We start from the raw sequence: 19,944 nt of genomic DNA on the forward strand, positions 1-19,944 counted from the left end.
AATATGTACTTTTTTCTCTGGGAAGATGGTTCATAGTTTCCACTAGGTTCTCAAAGGAGTCTGTGGCCTAAAACAGTTGAGATCTTCAGTTCTAAGCCAGGGGTCCTGCGTCCCTGTGGCCGCCCTAATGATTCTGAACAGTGTATTCTGGGGCAGGAATGAACGCTGAAGGCCCATGCACTGGTGCAGAGAGCTCATGCAGAGAAAGCCAGGTTATTGTGCCAAGCACCTGAGCAAGAGCTGGTGTGTGAGCTGGGTTGTGGCAGCACATGATTGCAATCCAGTACTTGGAGGCTGAGACAGGAGGATCGCAGGTTCTAAGCCAGCCTCGGCAGTTTAATGAGGCTGTCAGAAACTTAGTGAGACCCTTTTTTCAAATAATAAAATTTAAAAGGGGCTGAGAATGTAGCTTGGAGGTAGAATGCCCCTGGGTTGAATTCCCAGCACCACACACACACACACACACACACACCTACGGGCTGGCTGGTGTGCATCAACCCCAAGGAGCCCAGACTTAGGGAAGAAAACCTCAGGGAAAGAGATAGTGGAAAGAGGAAGCCTGTTGTCTCACCAAAGCCTGTCTGTCACCCCTTGTGAAGACTGACCGTCAGACACAGCGAAGATGATACAGACTCTGGTTTTATGCCACTAAGTTAATCAAAGGGGATTGGTTATGCACTAGAAACTATTATAAAAAGGAAGGGGAAATGCCAAAAAATAGCCCCCACTGGGAAGGAAGAAGCCTTAGACTTGCTTATGTCTGCAAACAACTGGATTGCGAGTTAGCAGCAGTGAGGAGGAATGAGGGCAGGAGGACTGGGGCTTTGGTTGGCAGGTTGCAAAGTCCATAAGGGCAAGAGGGGCTTGCAAAGTTCCAGGCAGTGAATATGCTTAGATCAAGAAGAATGAGCTAGACGTCAGAGAGAGGGTAGAGCTATCGGCCACTTCTGAAAAGAGAGGTAAGAAGTCAGGCGCTCACAGAGCCTCCTGGTCTTAGGAGAGAAAAGAGATCCTGAGTACAGAGACTCAGAGGGTGCCACAGGCACCCAGCGGCCATGCCCTAAGCTTCTCTTGGCTGCTAAAGCCCCTGCCATGGGGAAAGAGGCTCTGAAACACCCTCATGGAGTCAGACGCTGGGCACTGACTCTAAGCCAGCTTCCCCTTCTACATGTTGCCAGGCAGTGGGTCCCTAAGACCCAGTTCTCATGACATAAGTTCTGCAGGGAACAGTTGGGGAGGGATGGTGGTATTAGGAGTTACCTGCATAAAGGGCTTTGGGGCATGAGACCCACTTGTGCTGCTGTGGAGGTGCTAGCTGGGAGGCAGGTGTACCAGGGCATCATGGCAGAAGCTTGCACACTGGTAGATAGGGTGGGAGCTGCCTGGTGTGGTGAAGGAGGCTTCATAAAGCAGGTACTAGATCTCATGGGGGTGAGGTAGGGATGGACAGAGACTGGGGTATAGCAATTCACAGGATCCTGGCCTGGGAGTCTGGGCACCATCCACAAGTATAAGACTTAAATAAGTCACCCACCTCTCCAGACTGCAATATGCATATCTATGAAATAAGGCTGACCCAAGCTCATGCTCAGAGTCCCACAGAACTGAAAACCGGAAGCCCCGATTTATGAGATCTTCAGTAAGCATGAGTATTTTGAACAGAACACTGCAAAAGGCCACCTTGCAGCCGAGGCTGGACTGTGTTACTGTATCACCGAGGACTGGACTATCCTCAGTCTCAGTTTCTTCACCTGGAATGCAGAGATAACAATTTCTAAGTTGCAGGTACTTTCCGTTACACTATGAGTATGTTGGGTAGTCAGGGATGCCTGACAAACAGAAATTATTATTTCTGTCATCAGTCCAAATCTGCAGGCTCACAGCCAGGCCTTTTCTGTGCTAGAAAGGCATCTTTGGTGAGTAGTTCTACCCCGTTCCAAAAGTGGGCAAAGGGCAGCGAAGGCAGCAAGAGGAGGAGAGCTCAGAGAAGGCAGCACGGAGGCTAGGGAAGGAAACCGGCTCTGCTGCCCGGATTTAATATGGATCTGCTGAAAGCCGCCCCAGTGCCCTTGGCCATGTCATTTACCTTCCTGGAGCCTCGATGTTGTCACCTATAAAATGTGGGCACATCCCTTCCTGCCAGGCTTGCTGTGCAGACGGCAGATAGTGCCTGGTGTTCAGTAGATGCCAGGTAAGGGGGAGCTGGGCTCATTATCAAGCTCGAGAGCAGCTGAACCAGCCTCCATGAAATGTGCAATGCTGGTGAACCGGAGTCACAAGCTCACAGGGTAGAGAAGGACGGGGCTGTAGAGATGACCCACTTCACCTCCGAACAGGGCAGATCTGCTGACTTGGCAGGAGGTCCACGCGCTCTCCCAGCATCACACAGTCACAGGACTTCATGGGACTGCGGCTCACGGAGCTCAGGCTCCTGCTTTGGCTCATCCGATTCTCACAGTGGCCCATGAAAACCTCTCTCTGCAGATAGAATCGCTTTTGATGATGCCATTGATGTGAACGAGGTGAGAGGACTCAGGTCCGTGAGTCCTGAGTTGGTCACTTCTGATGTCCCCCTGGTCCAAGGCAAGGGGTCCAAGGCGCTGTGCTGGCGGGGCCCACTGGCCTCTGAAGGAGTCACCCGCCATCACAACCTGGTCCAAATCCCAGTTGAAGATGAGACTGGGGACTTACCACAAGGCCTCAAGACCGAGAAAAATTCTGGGCTTTCTGTAGGAGGGAGGGAAAAGATGAATCAGAGATCTCTTGGGGCGTCAGCGGAAAGGAGAAGGCGGCCAATGCTGAGGTCTGGCGCCGGCAGACGGGCGAGAAAGCATGTTGATAATTTATTAAAGAGCCAGGGGTTTTACTGGAGAGAAGAGCCGGTGAGCAGAAAAGATCAGCATGGGGGTGGGGAAGCCATATTTGGCTCCTGGAACCAGGAGGAAGGTGGGGCGTTCACAGTGTGGGGAAACAGGCCACGGTGAAGGGCTGATGGCCACAGCAGCTCCTGATAGCGGGCTCCTCTGAGCCAATTTTTAACATGGAGTCTCTTCTTCTTTTCGTTTTGCAGAGAAAGACTCCAGAAAGACTCATGATTTCCCCCACGTTAAGGCGAGGCTCCAAGTGCTTCTTAGACCACCAAGCTCTAGAGGGTTCCATGCCCCTTACTAGCCAAAGATGCTTCCAAGGAGGTGTTCTGAGACGCTGGCGCGGGACATGGAGAGGAGTGAGCCCTTCTCGCCTCTTCCCACAGTCAATTACTGCCTCCTGTCCACGCCCCACACTCAAATACGCCTGATGACAACTTGGATACATCAGAAACCCACCTAGTGACGCTGCTTTCAATTGTCACAGCAGTGTAATGGTGTATGTGATGCCTTTTATTTCATCCCACAAGCTCATAAAAATACTACAGCAGCCTTTAAAGAAAAAGATGACAGTTATCATGGTCACCCCATTTTATCAGTGAGCATGAGGAGCTCCTGGAGGTCTCATGGTTTCCTGTTTAGGATGGGGAAGGGACCCAGGTGCTCTGACTCCGTGCAGAACACTTGGTCTTTCTCTTGCCCCAGGCTCCCACCATGAAAGAAGAGACTTGATCATAAATTATAAATATTCAGGGTTTTATTCTGGAGTCTAAATGCTGGAGGAAGTGATAGAGAGGAAGACCGCTAACTTTGAGACAGAGCAGAGAGCATAATTACTAAGATGCTGATGTAAAGGGAAGCCACTCTGGCTCCTCCAGATTGATGGTGGCTCTGGTGTCCGGGAGTGGAGGCCGAGAAATGTTATTGAGTGGGGGAAAGGTACACAAATATGCAGCATGATGTAATGAGAATGGAACGGGTCTGGGCAGGAAACTCTTGGGTTGAATCTTAGTTGTCTGGGAGCTCGCCAGTGACTGCTTCTCTAAGCCTTCGTCCCTGGTTTGTGATGGGGACAAGACCCACCTTGTGAACTGGGTTTAAACTATCGTTTGTGGGACCCTCACTGCCAGTCCCAGGAATATCCTAGCAGGGGCCCCACATACAGACCACCACATACAGTCTGATAGGGTAGGCAAGACTGGCCCCCTGGCTGGGGGCCTCCTAAATGAAAATTAGATTCCCGCCTATCCCTACATGTCCAGGACTTGCTGCGGAAGTCAGAGCCAGGTGGAGGGAGTGAAGACGTACTCCTCTCTCTGTGCTCTGCTTCCCTAACCCCCAGCCAGACAGGCAGAGAGAAAGAGGCACAGGACATTCCGTGGGGTTGGGACTAATTCCCAGGAGAAAGCTGTGTGTCCTCAAGAGGGTGAACTTTGTGGATTATGGTGCAGGTGGGTGGGGCACACCTCCCGCCCCTTCTGCCATCTGCTATAGTCTGGTAGAAGCCTCAGGGACAACAACGGATGACAGTCTTCTTTCTCTCCTCCTTCCTAGCTTGAAGCCCCTTTCCTGAACATCAGGCTCTCAGTACAGGGAACGATGAACTCACTGCTGGCTTTCAGAATCATAGATTTCATTCTTAGAGCAAAGAATATCTAATCCACCCCAGCTCTGTGCTATGTAAGGACACCTACTCTCAGGGAGATGAACAAAAACTACAAAATGTCAACTCTGTGGCCGAACCCTTAGGTTCAAACCCAACTCTTAAGAAGAGAAAAACACAAGGAGCATAAAAAGTATGACAACTGTAAAATCAGGAATTCCTTTTAATCTCATTTCATGGGCAACACTGATACACTGGAAGGCATGAAATTTTTATTTCATGTCAATTTCCCTGGGATTTCACATGCAGATTAATTTGTTCATCCACATAAACATATACTGCTCCTACTTCTTGCCTCAACAGCCACCCTTCCTCAGTGTTAATGAAATCCTGCCTCTCGTAAAAGACATTTAAAGCAATACTGTGATTTTCTATTCTACTACAATGCTCCTTCTTTCTCTCCTTCCTTCCTTCCTTCCTTCCTTCCTTCCTTCCTTCCTTCCTTCCTTCCTCCCTCCCTCCCTCCCTCCCTTCCTTCCTTTCCTTCCTTCTGGTACTGGATATTGAACTTAGAGGCATTCTAACTCTTGTCTACACCTCCAACCCCCTTTAAGTTCTGAGTATTATGCTAAGTGAGTAACCCAGTCCCAAATGAGTAGATATATGTTCTCTCTTATATTTGGAAGCTAGAGAGAGACTTAAAAATAAAGGCAACATCAGAGAGAGGAGCAGAGACTCTGGGGAAATGACTGAGGGGGATTAGGGAGGGGAAGGAGGCTTACGTCATGAAGAATGCATAGAAGAAATAATGCTATGAATATATACAAAATTGCCAATTCCGACATCAAAGACTTGAGGGGTGGGAGGGAGATAGGGAGGACCCAGTAGGGAAGATAATATGGGTTGTGTGCATATACTTTTCTGACACTCTGTACCCCAATATGATGTAAAATTATGATCCCAATAAAACAACTTACTTTGAAACAGGGTGTTGCCAAATTGCCAAGGCTGATCTCAAACCTGGGATCCTCCTGTCTCAGACTCCCAAGTATTGGGATTATAGGCATGTGCTATTGCACTGGGTTATTGCTTAGCATGTTATTAAATTCCATATATACTTGGAAATGACTATATGGGTTAGAGTAGAGAGGTGAACTGCTTAGGAGCATAGCTGAGCACTGTCGGGCAGCTTCAGATAAGGCTCTAAATCCTCACATCCTCTTCTCTCGAGGATGGGCTGAACCTGCTGACTTGCTTCTAAGGAGCAGCCGACAGCTAAAGTGGTGGGACACCACTTTTGTGATCAGTTACAAAAGACTGGCTTGCCTGCTTTGGAGAAGCTGGCTGCCATGTTGGAGAACCTCACAGAACCTCGCAAGGATCTGAACTGCGGGCACTGAGATGTCCATAGCCACAGATGACCCCTCGATAGCCGCCTAGGAGGGAGTCTGAAGTACAGGACTCGCCCAAGCCAAGCCAAGACTCCTGACCTCAGGAACTGTGAGATGATAAATGTTTTAAGCGTTAAGTTTTGGGGTAACTTGTTATATAATAAAAGATAACAATCAACACAAAATTAATGTAAAAATTAAAATTACAGAACAAACATGGGCACTGTTTGCTACCTTAAAATTAAAAAAAAAAAAAGTTTAGCAGGGGTTCCCACTGCCCTGGGTGAAAAGCAAATTCCCTTGAGTACATGGAGGAAAGCCATGTATTCACATCCCAATCCCTCCACACCCCTGAGCTCCCATGGAACCATTCACAAGAAGATGCTAGGTAAGGATGCTCTGGGGCTCCTCCATCCAGAGGGAAGTCACTATTTGAGTGACTATCTTCCCATGAATAGTACATAATTAGTATCTTTCCACATGTATAGGAGAGGTTAATTCATTCCACACAATAGATGTCCATGGGCTTTAGGGCTAAATTCTTATGCAGAAACCCACACTAAAAGGCTGTCCCAGGCATTATCACACACATTTCCCCCCCTTTCCCTGAATACAAGGCCAGTTTGCACTACACCTGGTCTCAGTGCCAGACTATTTAGGTCAACACATGCTTTCCCTTGTACTTAACCCACCACTAGATCATTGGTTGACGCGCCTTTAACTAAGTCAGCTCAAGGTCTGCCGTTTACTTCTTGTTCCTTAGAGGACTCCTTCTGTATTTTTTTTAGCTGCTTACTTCTAGTAGCATCCAATTTTTAAGAAAACCTAAACCTACACCTTGACACTTCTAGGACACTTTCACTGTCTGATTAATTGCAGGCTGTAGATCAGAATGATGATCCCAGAAATCACCTCTGCAAATACCTTCTCCCGGCAATGTAAGGAGGCCCATGGGGTCTGTCCTCACAAATTAGGAAGCTAACTAGAGTGGGGTGCATTATGATACAAGGTCCTACTGTCCAGACTCTGTTAAAAGCTTAGTCTGTTTCTATTTCTGAACCACTAGCAGCTGGAAGACCTTTCTCTTTTGGGATTCATACAAACTCCTAGGTTGTTGCAAAATGCCAGACAGGAAAGGAATGTAAAGATCACTAGTTAAAGTGGCCTTGATACTGTGAACTGCTAGAAAATATCTCCAGGAGATGTCCATGCACACTTGGTGAATGAAGTGGACAAGGGTCAAATAAATTTGGCAAAATGAGAAATGCTTGATAAATGTGAGGTACTACATTGAGCTCTTTCCTTCTTTCTTTTCTTTCTTTCCTTTCTTTGACTCACCAATGCATACAAGCCTATTAAAGCCTATTCAAGGCTCTGAGAGTTCTGTTAGGCTACTGTTTACCAAACTTCTTCTCCCTCAAAACCTGCCCCATCCCTTCCCTTGCTCTTTTTCCTTTTTTTCTAACACACTTCATTCATAGTGGAAACTCAGATACTCACTGGCTGTGTATTATACCACACACTACCAAACAGAATTCTGCAGAACATGTGTTTAGAAAACATTAGTTCCAGGTGATCACTTTTTTGCAGATAGGGAAACTGAGGCCCAGACAGTGAACCCTCTCAAGGTAGAGCTAAGCTCTTCTGATTCTTAGCAACTGAACTTACTCAGTTAAGGCACTCCAGCTTAAATATTCCCATCATACAGCACAGAGAGGCCCCAAGCCTCTGCCCACATAAGGTCACTGACCCCCTCTGCCTCCAAGTGCCCATTTACCACCCTCTCTCTCTAGGGTACTTTGATCAAGATCTCTGTTACTTCTCCAGATTGCTAAATCTAACAAAAATTTTGCGGCCTTTGTTGTACTTGGCGTTGAGGGTTCCACATTCTATTAACTGTTAAGTCCTTTGCCCTTGGCTATGGTGGCCCGAGCATGGCTATCCTCTTTATAGACTGTGTCCTCTTAGCCTTTCCTCATCTTAAATCCTGGTGCTCCCAAATACTCTCCTAGGCCCTCTTCTTCTTAATCTTCCTCATGGTGAACCATCCTCCTTGTCTCCAAGGCTTCCATTTCCCATCTGTTGGCTAATGACCCCAGCCCAACCCTGTGTACTGATGCGGATCTTCCCCCGATGTGCCCATGAATGATTTCTACACCCACCTTCTGCCTCTCACCCCTCAGCCAAGACCGCCAGCCCTTCGTGCTCCCCAGAGCACCATGTACCATGTGTCCAAGCCCAAGACATATTCTCTAACCCTCCGTCTCTCCCACATACCCAATCTAATTAAACCCAGTCTTGTCAATTCATCTTCCTTATCTCTGCATCTGGCTGTTTCTCTACATTCCCATTGAGCCTTTTCTAAATGACTGCAGCAAATTCCTAACTAGCTCCATCCCTTTCCAATATATCCTGTTTGCAGCAGCTAGAACAGTCTTTCTCAAAATGCATCTTTTATATTTTTCAATGCTAACTGGTCACAAAGTTGAGATGACTACCAATCATCTTGAATCATCCCGATGACCTGGACTTAGTAGTCCTTGTGACCTCTGCCTGCCCGTGGCACCATCAAATCATGCTCTGCCTGATTTGCTCTTTGACCCTCCTGAACTTCCCAAGTGCCATCTCTTTCCCATGCAACTGAAATGCACTCTTCTCTTCCAAAGCCTGGTTATATTTTTTATCTTCTGTTCTTAGCTTGGAAGTGACTTCCCCTGGGAAGCATTTCTCAATCTCCCAAGGCTTTTTCCAATGTGCCTCTCCGGGCCCATGCATTCAACCTGTTCCTGTAATTTATTACCAAGTGCCATGAAATTACTCTTCTGTCTCCTGTACTGCCTGCTGCTGCCATGAAGGCAAAGACTTATTTGTGGCTGTAACCCCAGTACCTAGCACAGTGACTAAACATAGTAGACACACAAGAAATGCTTGAAGGAGTGTGGAGACAGGTGGGGTGGAAACTGGTGAGGCTTCCATGGGGCAAAGCCAGAAGGAAAAATATGGGAGATCCCCATATAAAGGAGTTAGAGAGTAAGGACCAAGGTAAAGAATGCAGCAAAGATCAAACAAGTCAGAAAAACTGAAGAGGGGTCCAGAAGCTGGGGAGCCATGGTGAGAAGAATACGTAATCTCAGGCTAAAGTTGTCCTGGGGGAACACCTGGGACAGCCATCTGCAGAGCACTCTAAAGCTTTCTAGTTTACTCCAGAAAAATTCGACTGGGTTTCAAAGACAGGAGTGTTCCTGCTTACTAATCCCAAGAAAGGCGAACAACTATTCTTTAAGTGAGATGGGAGAAAGTGAATCCCGTTTGTGTCTCAGATACTCTCCTCTAGACAGGCATTGTCTGATACGGAAGCTGTTGGACACATGCAGCTATTGAACATTTCAAATGTGTCTAGTCTGAATGAAGACACGCTGTAAGTACGAAATAAACACAAGACTTAAGGAACTGGCTATGAAAAAGAATATGAAATGTTTCACTAGTTTGTTTTTACATTGATTGCATGTTGAAATGGTAACATTTAGATATGTTGAAGTTAATGAAACTTATTATTAAAACTAATTGCACTGGTTTCTTATACCATTTTTAAACATGACTCCTAGAAAAGTTTTAAATCATATATATGACTCACATCTATTTCTATTGGACACCTTTGTCCTAAGTTGTAACTGAACTTCAATTTTATATACTCTAATTTCAAATGTCAACTTTAATGTTAGACAATGGTTTCCAGGCCTTGAGTTCTTTTGCCTGAGCAATAAAATAAAGAAATATAGAAATGATTATTTGGTGTGCAACACTTTATTTTGCAAGAAATAATATATTTTTAAAATTCCATAACCTATCATAACCATTTTCATCAAAGATAGGGTGCTTAAACACCAGAAAAGGCCACAATCTCAGAATAATTAGTAGCCCTTTAAATTGTAAACTCCAGTGGTAAGAAAATCCCATCATCTCCCCCAGCTCCATGGATCAGACCTGTACTCATTTACCAACTAACACCTGGAAGTACAGTCGAAGAGTTTGTTCCATTAAATGAGGACACACCTTTGCCTATCCTCAGTAGACAACATAAATACCAATACAGCTCCAGCTCTCTGTCCAGGACCAGCAGAGCCACCTCTGCTCCTAGTGCTGCTGATTCTCACAAGTTGGCATGGTTTTTCCACTGTCTGGCCCAAGCTGGCTCCTCAGGCACCTGTGCTTCCTGTGAGGGCAGGTGCAATCTGGGTTGGGAATGCCCACCCGACCCAGAGGATGCAGACTCCTCTGGCTGCATTAGATCTCCTAGAAATGACCACTACGCTCCCTTTGTTTTTCCAGACAACTAATTCTGGTCTCTTATGTCAACCTCCTCTTGGAAATGAGTAGATGCTGAGGTTGGGTGGAGGCCACGGAGAAGGGGGGGAATCCTTTTTCCCAGGAAGATCCACACTAGCTCTCTGGATATGGTGAAGAGGCTCCTCTTGAGATGTTGCCAGAACCTGGATCAGCTGGTACCAACACCACCCAGAGAGATGTGTGTATTTATGCATGTGTGTGTACACGTGCATGTGCAAAGGAGAGAGAATTCTCCGAAGCCAAATGCAGAACCTCGCTGGGACCAGAAAGTGTGGAGGTGGGCCAAGACTTATTTTTATAATGTTTCCTGAAAAAGATTCCTCAGTGTCTGGGACCAGACCTCCTTCATGTCTTATTTTAGCCTGGCTTGAATCACATTACACAACTGTAATAATAGATAACACTTATTTAATCCTCACTCTGTCTCAGATATTCTTCCCAGAGCGTTAAACCTGCACAATAGTTCTCTGAGGTGGGCGCTGCGGGTCCTCCTCTCTCTTTGTGGAAGAGACTTCGAGGTCAGAGGCGGTGAGCCACAGAGCCTCAGCATGCAACCAGGTGGTCTGGCTCTCCACTCTGTTCCCCCAGAGCCATCTGAAACCCTTCTGGCCCATCAGGCCTCACTGACTCTCCAACTTTATCTTTACTGGCCTTTATCTTCATTTTAAGATTTTAAAAATTGATTACATGCTGGAAGGTTCTGGAAAGCTGGAAAAATCATGGGGCTGGGTATCCCTCATCTACTTAAAAATGATGTTTCTGCTCGATGCTCCCTGGTGCTACTTCTTGATATTTACCACACTCCCCGGTTAAAGGCGGAGCAGAGAGCCCCTCCTTCCTTTGGCTTTTCCCCATGTGGAAGCAGCTGAGTTCAGACTTGTAGTGTGTGATTCCACGGAGGGTCAGACCTGGCACCCCAGGTGCCTGGCACCCCTTCTCTGGGGACTCCTATGGTGTGCCCCTGGGGAAGGCCTCAGAAGGGGATGGAAACCAAGCCATATGCATTTGGCTGCAGCCAATCCACCTTGCTCACATTTGCATTCAGCTTCCTGACAAAACTTGTTCTTGTCTGCGGCCCCTGACCTCCCTCCCACTGGCCCACCTTCTTATAGCAATCTTCCCAACGCGCTGCTTTCCCTGTATGACCCTCCTCACCTTCAGACGCCAAGTGAAGTCAAACCTCCACCATCAGGTTAACGCTCTACCTTGCCTTCCCCTACCCTACCCCTCCCTGGCCTAGTTCTCCAGCAGCAGCCTCCTACCATGCCAAAACAGCTCGTGAAGCTCCCTCTGCTGTGCCCTGTGCCAAGACCTTCGGGCATCTCCCCAGTCCTGCATCTTCCCGCCTGGACTGCCTGTGTGGTCATTGCTGAGCTGTTCCCTCCACCACACTTCTGGGCACTCCTACCCCACTGTCCACATAGCAGTCCCACCTCCTAGCTCCACCTGCCTTCTTATGGGTGGGGCCACTTTTCTAAAGCTTAATATTCCTTGGGTCAGGTTATTTAAACTGCTGGAGTCAAGTTCCTCATCTCTAAAACCAGAATCACAGCACAGTTGTGAGGCTTAACCGAGAGAACATATATAAGGTGCCTACCGTGTGTCAGGGGAGCGGTATGATCAATATATGTTTGCCGATTATGGTCCTGGATTTATGGGCGAACACGAGAATTCTTTGCAGAGCAAAGGTGGCTTTAAATCTTCCGTGATTTGATTTTTCTCCTCTGTTCTGAGGATTCATTCCTACTCCTGCGCTCCAAACACTTGTTTTCAGCAGATAGTTTGAGAATGAATCCAATAAGGTGCTCTTTGGGCCCTATTCATTGGGTGGATACTAACAACAGGCCCTGCGTAGTAGCTGGGCACCCTACTATGGCTCTGGAGATACAAAGAAAGTCACTCTCCCTGTCCCATGTCACTTAAGAACTGGAAAGGAGACACAAAGTAAATTGATGCTTGCAATATGGGTGATGGGGCAGCTCAGAAGCAGGGAGGAGGTACCCAACCCAGGCTAAGGCTTCAGATGTCTTTTCAGAAAGAGGACCCTCCACTCAGATTCCTGCCAGATGGAGGAGTATTCTGAGAAAAGAGAGCTACAGAGAACGAGAAGGCCCAAGCAGGCAACAACCCCAGCCTGCTTTCTGGTTGGGTGGAACAGGCAGGGCTGTGCAGACCAGCATGTGAAGGGTGTCAGACAAGAGGTGGCGCATCTGCACTGGGGTGTGATCACAGAATGGGTGGGCCCGGAGCTAACTGGGAGATCAGCTGGGGCTGCTGCAGAGCCAGCAGCAAGCACAGCGCCCAAGAGGCATCTGGGATGCAGAATGAACCAAATGAGGGTAAGAGAGGAAGAGGATTCCACCAATGTGGGCTTGGGTCAAAGGGTGAATGGAGGGACCTGCCTGGGATGGAGCGCAGGCAGGGAGGCACTTGCTGTCTGAGTGGTGGCCCAGGCAGACTCAGTGAGGTCCAGGATAAGGAGTAAAGTGACCAAATGATGAACCATGGAGAGACAGAAAGGAGGGAGAAGAGAGCATCCCTGCTCTGGCTGGCTTCAGGGTTACTGTGGGGTCAGACAAGGTCAGAAGGTAAAAGCAACCTGGCTGTAATAAAGGATTGATCAACAGAAGGAGTCCCTTTTGAAGCCTCCAGATAGTCAGGGTCACTGCTAGGGGCATTTATGATCTAGAAGGCCCCTGGCTGGCCGAGTGACCCCGGCCCCCCGCAGAGCCCTCTGTGTATCCCGCACCCTCTTCCTCGGTTGGGTTCCCAGCAGCCTGAAGCCTCACGTGGCTGTCCTCGCGCCAACTCCCTGTCTGTCACCACTGCGGGCTCGGGGCCGCCTCACCACAGCTTTTCCCACCCACAGCTGCTGTCTCCTCTCCTGCTCTTTTCATCTCTTGTCAAACACATTTTGTACTTGCTGGCCCCGGGCCCCAGTCCTCCTTCTGCTGGCCCTGGCTTCTCTCCTTAGTATCTTGCAAGCACAAATTTCACCAGGCATCATGTCACAATTGCCTCATCTCTTATTTTGCTTTCCAGTTTTTAAAGTAAGTTGACATTCAGGCATGCGAACGCTCGGTGCCAGGAGCCAAGAGCAAACTGGGGACCCCCGCCCGGCCTCGTGCCCTCGACCCGCCCTACCTTGTTCTCAGCTCGAAACACAGTGCATGAACCACGGGCACCCCGACTCAGAGGTGGGGAGCAGGCACTGAGCCACGACCTCTCCAAACTTATCGCATCTGCAACCCCTCTCGCCACCTCCAGACCTGTCCCTCTCTGCCTTGCCTTCTGACGTGGTTTATCCACAGCCGTGAGGCAGTGGAAAGATCCCAGGACCTGATGCTAAAGCTGGTCTCAATGCTAGAACTAATCTGACCACTCCTCAACATGGCTACCAGTCACCAAGTGCTACTAGAGGCTCAAGACTATGCTTAGCACTGAACACAAATCATTTCACCTTCCTCTGGGTACTGTTATTCCTGTTGTACAATAAAGAAACTGAGCCTTGGAGTTAGGTGAGATCTCAGGGATGGGAGGGAATGGGGTGGGAATTGGGTAAAGGCTAATTGGATGATATGTGCATGTATGTATCCACCATCTTTTATCTCATTAAGATGTATGACTACAATGCACCAATAAAGAATTAAAGAAACTGAGCTTTGGGAAATTTGAGTAACTCACTTACTAAGAACCAGCAAAGTGGTAGAGATATTTCATCTCAAAGTTCAGAGAGATAGAAGATCTGGTCCTGCCACAGTTGCCTGGACTTCAGCATCCTTCTCTGAAAAGGCCATGACCCCTTTACCCAAAGGGCTACTGAGGGCATCATAAGAAAGACATGGGGATGTGTTTTCTAAAGTTCTACGTGTGTACACAGCATTAATAGCCTTATTCTAAGGACTTATCCTGTTCACCTTTTTATTTAGGAACTGCCCCGGGTTCTCATTCCAGTCCTGAGCATCCTTAGAACTTCTTCAAGCCAATTCTGCTAGTCCTGTTTCTTCTACACCTTACATCACCCAATCCAATTGTTCTTTGAAGTGTTTCAGGAAAAATGGTAATGTTCTGGATTTTAATGGGAAGGCGCCTGCCTGCATGTTTCGGCTCCCTATTCTAGACTGAAGAGCACAGGCATATGACCACTGTATGCCATCCAGCTGCCATCCACGAGTCATGCCAGCTTCAGGGGCAAACAGCCCTGCTGATGTGAACTCATAGATTCCAGGCTTTCAGAGAAGTGAAAAGACGTGTCATACCACCTGCACTTGTATCCTGGCTGGGAGAGGTCTGCTGCCTCCCTCCACGTGGAGGACTCTGGGTGAGGGGCTAGTGTGAGGAAATGAACGAGGCAGTAATAGAGAAGGATGGCTCTAATGGTTCTGTGGGCCCTAGAGTCCTGTCAAGAAGGAAGTGTGTGAGGGGAGAAATTAATCCAGGGTCCTGGGGGAGGGGAGGTGCTGCCTGCCGAGCAGCAGGAGGAGGGCGTCAGCCTTCTGGAAATAGCTTCTAACCTGATTCTGCTCCTAGGCCAGTTCCCACATATTCTTATGGGCAGAAATGTGCACAAACCAACAGGCGGAGCTGGAAGTGACCTTAATAATAATCTCCGAATTCTTATGTGTGCCGAAATGGACACGGAGCTAAAGGGGTGGTTGGGCATTATCTTAGAAAGATCCAGTTCTTCTGATACTCAGCAAAGCCCTGATTTCTCTCCCCTTATGTGCCTCAAAATGTTGGGCACCACATTTACCTTGGCGTTACCGAAATCCTGAGCCTATGGGCCAAGGCATATTTTAAAAGATAGTCTCGAGGTATACGCCTCCCAACTGAGTGGTCCAAAGTTAGGGATGGATCGGTGGCCTGGGGAGGGAGTAAGATAGATGCCAATTATCCACCTGGGGTTTACTCGCATGGAGAATCTATATTCTATAAGGGCAAACTTCCAGTGTGATGTTTTATTGCTATATCTCTGACAGTCTTACACTCAATAATTTGTAGAATGAATTCCTTATGGCAAATATTTAATCCTAATCAGTTTCCTATCCTGGCGCATCTTTAGAGCAGAGCTCTTTCCTTCGCCTCGTTTCTCAGACAATGTGACATTAAGAAGGCAAATGCTGGGAGGATGAAGGGAACTCTGCCCTCAGGACCAAGGCCACTGGCACCTTTGAAAGCCACACAGGTTGGTCTTGGCTCACCCAACCATTAGGATTTGGTCTTTATTGACACCCTTTATTCCATGAATTGAAATGTGTTATTTCTGTGACTCTGGCAAAGTTAAAATACAGTTATCAAACCATCCTAATTGGGAAATCTAGGATCCTCGTGTACGATTTCTCTCCCTCTCTCTCTCTCTCTCTCTCTCTCTCTCTCTCTCTCTCTCTCTCTCTCCCTCTCTCTCCCTCTCTCTCTCTCTCTCTCTCTCTCTCTCTCTCTCTCTCTCTCTCCCCCCCCCCATTTCCATCTCTCCCTTTCCCTCTCTCCCCTATTTCCATCTCTCCCTTTCCCTCTCTTCTAGGATGTTCTGAATCTCCTCCTGCAGTTCCTCCCTTCCTCCCAGCGCGGCCTGAACTCTGAGATGCTCCTGAGTGAGGCTCACTCGGAGCCACTGTCAACGGGCTCACATCCCGTATTGAAAAATGGCACACAGGAGGGACCAGAAAGTAGCAGATGGGGATAACTTGTTTGCAAAATCTAAGTGTCTGTGATGGGTTTCCCCTCCCCTCCCCTCGGCCTTGATGCGGAATCACTTTCCCTCTCTGACTGTGGATGGGCCCCAGGTCAGTCCACACTTGCTTGGTACTGCTGTGCGGCCAGGCTGTATTTTGCTTGATCCCACTTTGGCCCCAGTGCTGGCCAGGAGCACCTCCTAGGGCATTTCCCAGGGTTGCTGTGAGAAGCCCATGGCAGTGGGAAGGTGAGATCATTACATCATTTACTGGATGTGCTCTAAGCCTGAAGTCAAGAACTCACTACATACGTTCCCAAGTTTCCTTTCCAGAATATTCTCTCCCATCTCATCCTCCATCCACCCCACATTGCAAGTAAACTGGTCTGATTCCTATACAACACTGTGGTCTTCTACCTCCTGAATTTTTCTTATATTCTTTTCCCAACATGGAATACCTACCACCTGATAAAAATCCTAAAATCTGACTTGTCTCCCCCAGTTCCAGCCAAAATACCATCTCCTTCAAAGAGCCTCAGCTCCCATCTGTATGCAACTCCTTCTGCATGGACCAGCACAGTGCTGATTTGTTTTGTTTTCTCCTTCTACAGGAAAACTTCTACTCCTGTGCCTTGCTACATGACCAGGACAGAAACAGCCACACCAAAAGTTGGGTCGGGGAAGATGGGTGTCTGGAAACTGGGAGCAAGAAATCAGTGCATGAACACCAAAGTCGAGGGGCTGTGGCCTGTGTAATCCACACCTGAGCACCAAGAATCCGTCCCATGTCGATCTCACCCACTTCATCACAAACTCCTAGGAGATAGGGACCAATTTCTAATTGATACCTGCACACACCAAATGTCCAATACATATATTGATTGATCGATTGCATGAATGAATGAGTGAGCAAATGAATAAATGAATGAGATCCACAATGCAAGCTCAGAGTTGGCAGAACTCGCTGGGGAGGAAGAGATGAGCAAGCACATTGGCTAAGGCAGTTTGTCCAGATGAATTCTCATCAGCGCGTGTAATTGCCTGACCCCTTTTGAAGGCTGAGGGATTGTCCCTTAGGGAAATCTTCCTGGAACTGAGAGTAGACAGTGGCAGGAGGGACCCGCAGGCTCAGCATCCAAGAAATGACAGGACAGGGACTGGAGAGGAACCCTGACCCAGAGGCCATCTCATCCTGTGTTCTGTTTGTCCCTCTCACCTGGAGACAACTCATCCCGAGACCTGTAGGTGGTAGTGTGGACAGCTGCTCAGGCCCACTGACGCCCTGCCACCACAAAGCCACTTCTAGGATGTTCTGAATCTCCTCCTACAGTTCCTCCCTTCCTCCCAGCACGGCCTGAACTCTGAGATGCTCCTGAGTGAGGCTCACTCGGAGCCACTGTCAACGGGCTCACATCCCGTATTGAAAAATGGCACACAGGAGGGACCAGAAAGTAGCAGATGGGGATAACTTGTTTGCAAAAGCTAAGTGTCTGTGATGGGTTTCCCCTCCCCTCCCCTCGGCCTTGATGCGGAATCACTAACGCTGTGCTGAGCTAGTGGAATAGCCTTGACTCGGAGGGAATATGAACATTTTTTACGCTCAGCCATTCCAGCCGTAAAGATTTTTATCCTATTACTGCTAAGTGACGAACACAAGGAGAGAAATGATGATGATCTTTGGCAGCCATTCCAACCGAGTAAATACAAGGAGGGAGAAATGCGTTCAGAGCCTGGGCCACTGCCCCTTCATTTCCCAGGATGAAAAGGAGCAAAGGAAAAATGTCTTCCTGGTGAGATGTATCGAAGTGTGGAATTTTCCCTCCAGGCAAGCAACGGGCACCCCACTGTTCCAACCATTTAGCACCACACTGGACCAAGGCAGGGAGAGTGTGCCGGAGGCCAGCAATCAGACTCAGCCAGGCCAGCGAGGAGAGCTAATGGAGCTTCCCTCACGCTGATGCTGTGGGCCCAGCTCAGGGGCTCAGGCCACCCTGCCACCTGCTCCCTCGCAAGCCAAGCAACCCCATCATAGGCATTGCTAGGCAACAACAAAAATAATACAGTTACTTCATCAAAATATTTCCTCCCTGCTTGATTCTCCATTTGATGGCTTCTGTGTGCCAGGCATTGTATGTGGTCTGGGATGAGGGCAAATCCAGCTGTTGTCACCAGGATGTGGTGATGGGGTGGGGGTAGGAGGACTGGTGGAAGGGACCAATCTGGTTGGGTTTGTTAGACCAGCTATTGCTTTATCAACAGCAGAGCATCCTCCTCGGGGGAACTTCTGCCACTTGTCCCAGCTGGAAGATGCCTATTCCTTACACTGAAATCATTACCTGGCTACCTCCCACCCCACATGATATATGTAGCCACATCTTATCCATCCTTTTGACCCTACAGGCCCAGGGCTGTGACTTGGAAACTGAGGTGCTCATCTGTTTGAGGGGGAAAAATGGGAAAAAGGATGCCCCCTTGTTCTGTTTAATGGAGATGAGAGGGAAGTGGGGTGTATGGATATGTACACATCAGGCTGAGAAGACCGACCACAGAGGAATGCGTCCATCCACATCTGTGTGGTGGCTCACAGAATGCTAAAGCTTTGTGCTTATCTAGACCAACACCTCACTCCACAGACGAGAGAAGCCAGGTGCACTAAAGGTCACTGGCTGCCTCCTCCTCATTCCTCACACCTGGCCTGTTCTGGGGACGAGACTAGGCCTGCGGGTTGAGCACAGGAGCAGGTTCAGGCTTCTAGATCGTGAAAACCATGTTAAATGGATATCAGGGCTGGGAAGGGGCTCAGGGAAGTTGTTGACCCTGCAGTGCACACAAGCAGTGCATCCATTTGAAGAGGAAGAAACCCCCTCTCTAAACCACACTGGGGGTGGCATCACCCACTGCCCACCCCGTGGGCCCTAACACCTGGGAAAGCCCACCCCCCCTTGTCTTCTTTCATTCTTCACCCAGGGGTTCCACAAACAGACTGCCTGCCACAAAATACCATGAACTCCATGGTGTGCAAAACCAGCAGAAACAGGGACGAGAAGCTCCCGGGTTTCTGCTGCCACAGAGGCCTGCTGGGGGAGAACCCCCACTGCCCTGCTGCCAACCTGTCACATGGTGTCTTCAGACTCCTAAGCAGCCCACCCCATCACCGGCTCCCTTGGCAGAGCCTGCTCTAATGCTCAGCTAATAGTTCTCTGTTTCAGGCGCTGTCCAAACGCATCCTATAAATCAGAATCCAATTACTGTGGTAAGAAAATTGGAAGCAAATTTAATAAGCTCAGACCCCTCCCACATGCTGTTCCTTCACTCTTCTCTTTTCAGTAATGAGAACTCTTCAAGGAAAAAAGCACTTTCCCTTCCTTAACGTGGCGTCTGCTCTCTTGACTCCTCTCATGGAGCCCCGAGGGTCAGAGGATAATGAGACGGGGCCCCTTTCAGCTCCTCTTCTCCTACTCCACACGTAAGGCAGGTGGGAGAGGGTGGCCAATGGTCCTTCCAATCTTACATTCCCTTTCACTTGTTCAACAGTAATTTAATTTCTATCACATCCAGGCATCATCGTAGATGATCAACCTGTTACCCTAGGGGTGACTGATGCCATCATTAGTAGGAGCTTAGCTGCAAGCCATGATGGGAACACAAAGTGGCCCAGCAGGAACAGAGTCTGTTTCAATGGGGTTGGATCCCATGAAGGAATCAGGAGCCCAGCTGGGCAGATGGCCATGGGGTCAGGAGCAGCCCTATGGTAACAGGTTCTTTGTAGAGGTGATGTTGATTTCCAGGAGCTAATGGAGTTAGATGGAAGGACATGCATTCTTTGGATGAAGGAACTAGAAGAAGAGGGAGGGCATGAAGAAACCAGAGGCTAAAGACAGCAGAAATGTCCCCTGGGCAGAGGGATAGGGTTGCAGCCTTATCCACAGCTTCTACTCTTGACTCAAACTCTGAGCCTTGCAGCTGGACCAACCGACACACAGACCTCATCTTAGATACAACAGCAAGCCACAAGGTCAAGCCCATGCCCTGTGGTTTCCAGAGGCGCAGGCCTCAGAATCAGAT

At 48.5% G+C, this 19,944-nt stretch overlaps 1 protein-coding gene across 1 annotated transcript in view; it reads right to left on the bottom strand.

The window, feature by feature from the left end:
• GALNT14 (polypeptide N-acetylgalactosaminyltransferase 14) overlaps nt 1-19,944 on the bottom strand; it is a gene marked incomplete at both ends in the record, with an annotated part of 210,815 nt that overhangs the window by 61,025 nt on the left and 129,846 nt on the right. The window lies entirely within an intron of this gene.

The sequence above is a fragment of the Muscardinus avellanarius genome, assembly GCF_963383645.1.
Source record: "Muscardinus avellanarius genome assembly, chromosome: 15".
NCBI lineage: Eukaryota > Metazoa > Chordata > Mammalia > Rodentia > Gliridae > Muscardinus > Muscardinus avellanarius.